This window comes from Centrocercus urophasianus, unplaced genomic scaffold (genome assembly GCF_019232065.1).
Source record: "Centrocercus urophasianus isolate 14NV4802_14NV808 unplaced genomic scaffold, USGS_Curo_1.0 seq_25, whole genome shotgun sequence".
NCBI lineage: Eukaryota > Metazoa > Chordata > Aves > Galliformes > Phasianidae > Centrocercus > Centrocercus urophasianus.
The window spans coordinates 2,874,429-2,880,428 of NW_024884811.1; the positions used below are offsets into that span (position 1 = coordinate 2,874,429).

At 44.5% G+C, this 6,000-nt stretch overlaps 1 protein-coding gene across 3 annotated transcripts in view; it reads right to left on the reverse strand.

The window, feature by feature from the left end:
* The window catches only part of FAM169A (family with sequence similarity 169 member A), a 36,174-nt gene extending 35,837 nt beyond the window's left edge, over positions 1 to 337 (reverse strand). The window contains exon 1 of one of the 3 annotated variants that reach the window (XM_042825920.1): positions 297 to 337. The gene's annotated coding sequence lies outside the window, so the exon portion shown is untranslated. Of the gene's footprint in view, positions 1 to 196; positions 264 to 296 lie in introns of those variants that run through there. The other 2 variants (XM_042825922.1, XM_042825921.1) reach the window with 2 other exon arrangements.
* Between the last annotated feature and the right edge of the window lie 5,663 nt (positions 338 to 6,000).

Sequence of the window (6,000 nt, forward strand, 5' to 3'; positions counted from 1 at the left end):
GCCTGGACACCTCCGCGGCCCGCCTACCTGCCGCCGGCGGGCTGCACTCCCCGCAGGGCAGGGCACGGTGGGGCACGGGCAGGGCCGGGCCTGTCTCGCTCACCTCCCCGGCCTCCGAGCGCGCCCACCCACCCTCCGGGCAGGCCCGCACGCCGCGGGGGGCTCCGGCAGGTCGGCCGTTCAGGAGCAGCCTCACCTCAGCCCCGGGCGGCCTCCCGCGGGGCAGGAGGGGAGAGGAGAACGCGGCTGAGGGATGAGCGGGGACGACGGCTCCCCGGCAGCGCTAGCGGGCTCACCTCCTGCGTGCCCGGCTCCTGCTGCCCGGCGCCTGATATCATCCCTCCGCCGCTCCCCGCCCCTCGTCGTGACGCACTCCCGCTGCTACGCCCCGAGGCGCTGATGGCCCCACCATGGCGGCTTCCGACGTACCTGCTCCGTTCCCCGGCCGCCGCCTCCGCGGGGACTCGGCGCACAAAGGAGGCTGGCGCCGCCCCGGGGTGGAAGCGAGGAGGCCGCGCGTGTGTTGGCTCGCGGGGGTCCGGGGTCGGGGGTCGGGGGGAGCGCGGGGCGAAGAGCGGCGAAATCGCGCGGTTCGTCGCGTCAGTGGGCACTGCAAGCGCGGAAGGTGGCTCCTGCAGCCCGTGCGAGTGGACCGAGGTCTGTGCTACTTCGTTTTCTCCCTCCTGGTTTGTACTGGTTGTATTTTGCTCTTCCCGGTCGAACAAAGGCAGAAAAAAATTTTACACAGTGTGACTGCTTTGCGATGATGTAGCATAAATAATAGCATGAGACACAAGATGACAAAGTAACCCCACATCCTTTTTTTTTTCTTTTTCTTTTTTTTTTTTTTTCTTTCAAGATAAATTAAAATTCCTACCGTCCTGGATGGAAAATTCTTAGTCTTCATCCATCTCTTAGCATGTTCATTTGGTAGATAGTGTAATACTGCAAAAGGAAACCTTAACAGTACATGATGTAATAAAATATTTTCCTCCTTACTTAAGATACGGATGTGCTATTACAAATCTTCTGAGAAGAGAAAGAAGATGTCTTGCAATAAAAAATTGCCCTCACACATCACCTTCACCAATGTTTAGAAATAGATCTGCATTTTGTTTATTTTTTATTGTTATTATTTCTTTCCTCTTTCATGTCTCTGTGCAAAATGCCCACTTTCTTCTTTCTCTCTAATCTAACTTACATTGTGGGGCTTAAAGAACAGCTGACAGAAGATGCCACTGCTTTTTCATGTACTCATATAACTCTAACTGTGTGTTTGTGTATCCATTTCTCCTATATCATGGTATTTTTGCATGCTGGACCTTCTAAAAGGACTGCTGACACTACTGGCATGTACTATGTTCAGTGGGGAATCTCACAGATTACGTTCTGTGGAATTGAAGTGATGGGCATTTTGAGTTGCCATGGTTGTTTACACAGTAAAATTGTGTCCCATCACAGCCATTAGTTGCACACAGGAAAAGGATGTGGTCCCAGAAATAAATATTTTCGTAAAACCTTTGCATTAAGGAGATAAAGTACAAGTGGGAGATCTGGCATCTTACCCTGTAATTTCACATTTTCTTTCCCCAGTCTCATAGAACAACTGATGCTTTCTAAGAAATGTCATGTTGCAAGGAACCTTAATGAATTGCCCAGCCCATCTTGCAGTGAGGTAATACCAAGGCTGGGAGACATTCGTCTAAGCTGTTGATTGTGGCAACCAGGCGTGGAGTCAGCTGTGAATGATTGAAATCTTTTATTACAGGTTCTCACATAACTCATATACATTCACAAGTTTCCTTTTCTAGCTTTCCCATCCACCCTTAGAACTTTCCCATCCTCTTTCCCATGTCAACAAAGTATTCCACAAACACTCCTTAACTGTGCATACAGGTGCTTATCCAGTAAGAGCCATGGGCCATTTCTTCTGCTTTTCCTTTCTTCTAGAGATATCCTTAGTTCTCAGCCTTCTCAGTTTTCTCATACTTTATCTTGCTCCACAGCGTCTGCTCTGAATATTCTCTTGTATTCCCACACTGCACTTTTTAATCTCCACTGAATGAGATGCCCTTAGCCTGCCTAGGTAGACTGCTAGGTTTAGCGTCTTTCCAATTTAAAAAAAAAAAATTAAAAAGTGACTAGTTGTTGTGGTGCTGTATTTGTGAATATCATATGCCATATGACCTAACAGAAGCTTTGCAGGGTCATGTGATGCAGTCGAAATGTACTTGTTAGCAGATGTTACAGCGAGTGATCCTCGCATCGATCACTAGAGAAAATCAAGAATCTAACAGCCAAACACTGGGGGGTTCCGGTGAAAGAGTTTGGCATGTAAAGGACTGGTGGCAGATGTCACTGGGGGAAGTTTGGTGATTGCAAGCGTGTCAGAGTGCAACGGTAGGCCAGCAAGATTCAGCACAGCCAAGAAGGACTTATTAGTTCATCACTAATGAATCAGCCTAACCCATGTGGAAAAAAGGACAATCTTTTTGCAACACTTACGTAACAAGACCCAAGCAAAACAAATCAAGCATGCATAACGTGTAAAATCACAGCCAGTGACCATCTTATTGTATTTCTCTTTTCACTTCCAGGAAGGGGAAACCTTAAAAGTAGGGATGAAAATATATGTAGAGGAAAAAAAGATGGAAAGGAAGAAATGAAATGTGCATCTCATAATTCCTTTTATTGACGAAGTCTTTAAGAGCACTTAAAACAGCTCTATCCAGTGCATCTTCCTTCCAGCTTCCTCCTCTTTAGCTTACCCCATCAGTCTCCACATGAGGGACAAATACAGCCTTGACATCCTTTGCAGGGCCACGTTCACTCCAGTAAGTGATGTCATCTCAGCATCTCAGTTTGTAAGTTACTTGATTTATCCAAATGACTCACAGAACCACAGAATCACAGAATTGTAGGGGTTGGAAGGAAGCTCCAGAGATCGAGTCCAACCCCCCTGCCAAAGCAGGTTCCCTACAGCAGGTCGCACAGGTAGGCATCCAGGCAGGTCTCAAACATCTCCAGAGAAGGAGACTCCACCACCTCCCTGGGCAGCCTGTTCCAGTGCTCCGTCACCTCACTGTAAAGAAGTTCTTGTGCACATTTGTGCAGAACTTCCTATGCTGCAGTTTCCGGCCGTTTCCCCTTGTCCTGTCTCCACTCACCACTGAAAAGAGTCCGGCCTCACCATTCTGCCCCCCACACCTCAGATATTTATAGACCTGGATCAGGTCCCCTCTCAGTCTTCTTTTCTCAAGGCTGAACAGACCCAGTTCACTCAGCCTTTCCTCATAAACAAACTCATTAACAAACTTTTGTGTTTCTTGCTCAAATATGTAATTGTTCACTGTTTAACCCTCTACATTCTCCAGTACTGCCTGCAATCAGTTGTCTGACTTCTGCAGGATGCATTTCTCCTGCTCCCATTTCCCTGTACAATGCCCTTATTATGTAGTTAATTAGAAACCTGGCCCTGTGGCCTCTGTCCTCTTGCTGGCCCCATGACTTACTACTCCTGCTGGTCTCAAAGCTTGCAGCCCTTCACAACTTTACTGACGTGAGATGAAACATTGCAGCAACCCCATTCACTCTGTGCAGAAAAACTCAGCCATGTGTTGACTAGCTGCAGACTTTGAGCATTAGGTAGGGTCTTTACAGGGCGCACATGGGAAGAAAGAGGGGAAAGACACAGATGACAGAGTTTTCAGATAAATTACGCTACATTTGCAAGACATTTCTTAAATAGGGAAGAACAGAAAAAGCCATCAAGCTGGATTTATTTTATCTTAGTGTATATTCTGTTGTAACAAGAACAAGGTAGTGCAAAGAAATTCATAGTGTTAGTTTACATTCTTAATTCACCAATCAAAGCTATCAATGAGCACAACTTTCCACAGTGATGAGTATAAGCAAATTAATTGCAAGGCAGTTACCCCTTGCAATTGTTAAAAAATAAAAATTCAACTGCAATTTTACTCTAACTAAATACACACACAGTATGTGCAGTACAGAGATATATTTTCAATTAGTACCAAAGCAGCTCTCAATGACTTCCTTCAAATCCTTTCTTAAAGTCTGTGTTACGTACAAACATTTGATAGCAGAGGAGTAGATAAAGACAAGGGATGTGCTTGAACCACTCCTTATCAAGATGGTCACTGTTTCATCACTGCTACCACGTACTTCTTCTGTCAGTCCACAAGCCCAAATGTTTCCTTTCTTAACATGAGTCTATCAGTTCCCTGGGCTAGGTATCATTTTCCAGTCGTATGACATCATCTTCCAGTTCCATGATAAGGAGGAAATGGAAGCACACTCTTTGTCCTGAAGTCCCCCCCACACATAACCACACACAGGCAGGAGTCCCAGAGCCAGGAGGAGTCCATCCCATAGCTTCAACATCTCCAAAAGAAACATATGCTCTTTTGCCTGTGGTAGGAATGGCTTATCCTGTGGTTTTGCAGGTTAAAAGTTCTCACTGCCTTATATTTTCACTTGTCTAACATAGTGATTTTAATATGTGGATATGCATCCCTGTGGATTTCTGATCACTTCTTAAAGATAATTATGTAAAATGAGTATGCTGTCTTAGGATTAATTTTACACTAAATATACAATGCAAAACAGAGGTCTGCAATGCGGAAAATGCTGAGAACAATTGTTCCAGCTGAATACATTTAGTGCCAATGACATAGAAAAGAGCTTTTCTTTTTCCATCTACAAATATATGTATGCATTTCTCTGAATACATTTAGTGCCAATGACATAGAAAAGAGCTTTTCTTTTTCCATCTACAAATATATGTATGCATTTCTCATCACAAAACATGAATTCAGTAATTATTCTGTTTAATTTTTAGCACTTTATTTATTCAGATTATTTTGTTGCTTGAAAAGCAGTGACCTCATCTACTGAGAGTCACATTTTTAAAAGCAAATCTCCTTTTTTACTCCCAAAATTCAGAATGAAAATTGCATTTAAATCTCACTTACTCTTGCAGCTCTCCTTATGTACTGTTTGTTTCTATAGGCTGGTTCCCCTGCACCCCTTCATGAGGAGAGTCTGTCTATACTGGAGACCCGTTCTGAGCACAGGAGAGCAGTGGCATTAGCTAGCACTCACTGCTGTGTGACCATGCTTACCCTCTCCCACTGGCTCCAAAGGAAACAGCTGAGGAGAGCAGCTGCTGAAGCATTTCTGCAATGAATGAATACAAATGTCAAGTCTTTATTTCTTTTTGTCATTACTGAAGAGCATTTTGTGTGGGGAAGAAGAGGCAGTATTTTGGAATGAAGGAATAGAGAGAACTTCTAAAGAAATGCCTGGAAACCTGTGGAATCTCCCTCAAAAGCATTATAAACAGTAAGTACTTATGTCACAACAAGTAGGGAAGACTGTTTTGCAGGTGGGAAAGTCCCAACAAAGGGTCATTTGGCCTAGAAAGAGCCAGAGGTCATGAACAAGGTCACCACAGCTCTAAAACTGGACAGGGTTTTAGGGTTACAGGGCACATAAGACTTTTGTGGGGGTATAAGGAGGGCAGAGAGGATATTGATAATCTAGCATGCTTTTTTGTAGCTTTAATTCCATGTAATAGCAGCAAGCCTTCTCAGAGAAATGTGGAACCAGAATGATTTCTAGACCATCCCTTTGTACTGAGGGAAGGCTGATCCTGGGCACAACTTGGTCAGATATTTATCTAGACTTGCTCTTTTACCTCCAGTGAAGAGGAATCCACAAAATTAGCCCTGTATTAAAAACAAAGAAAAGACACCATACCTTTCTTTGGTGTTTAACCAGATTACATATCAGATCAATTATTGTTTGTCCCTTGACATTGTATCCATGAGCATGATGGTTTCCTTACAGCCTAAGACAACATTTTCACATGTGGTGCTGTACATTGGTCTCAGTAACCACCATGTGCTTTCATGCTTGAAGGCTGAGAAGGGCCCCATAGTAAAAGAGTAAAAGTGAGAAAGGGGCTACACAGGGACT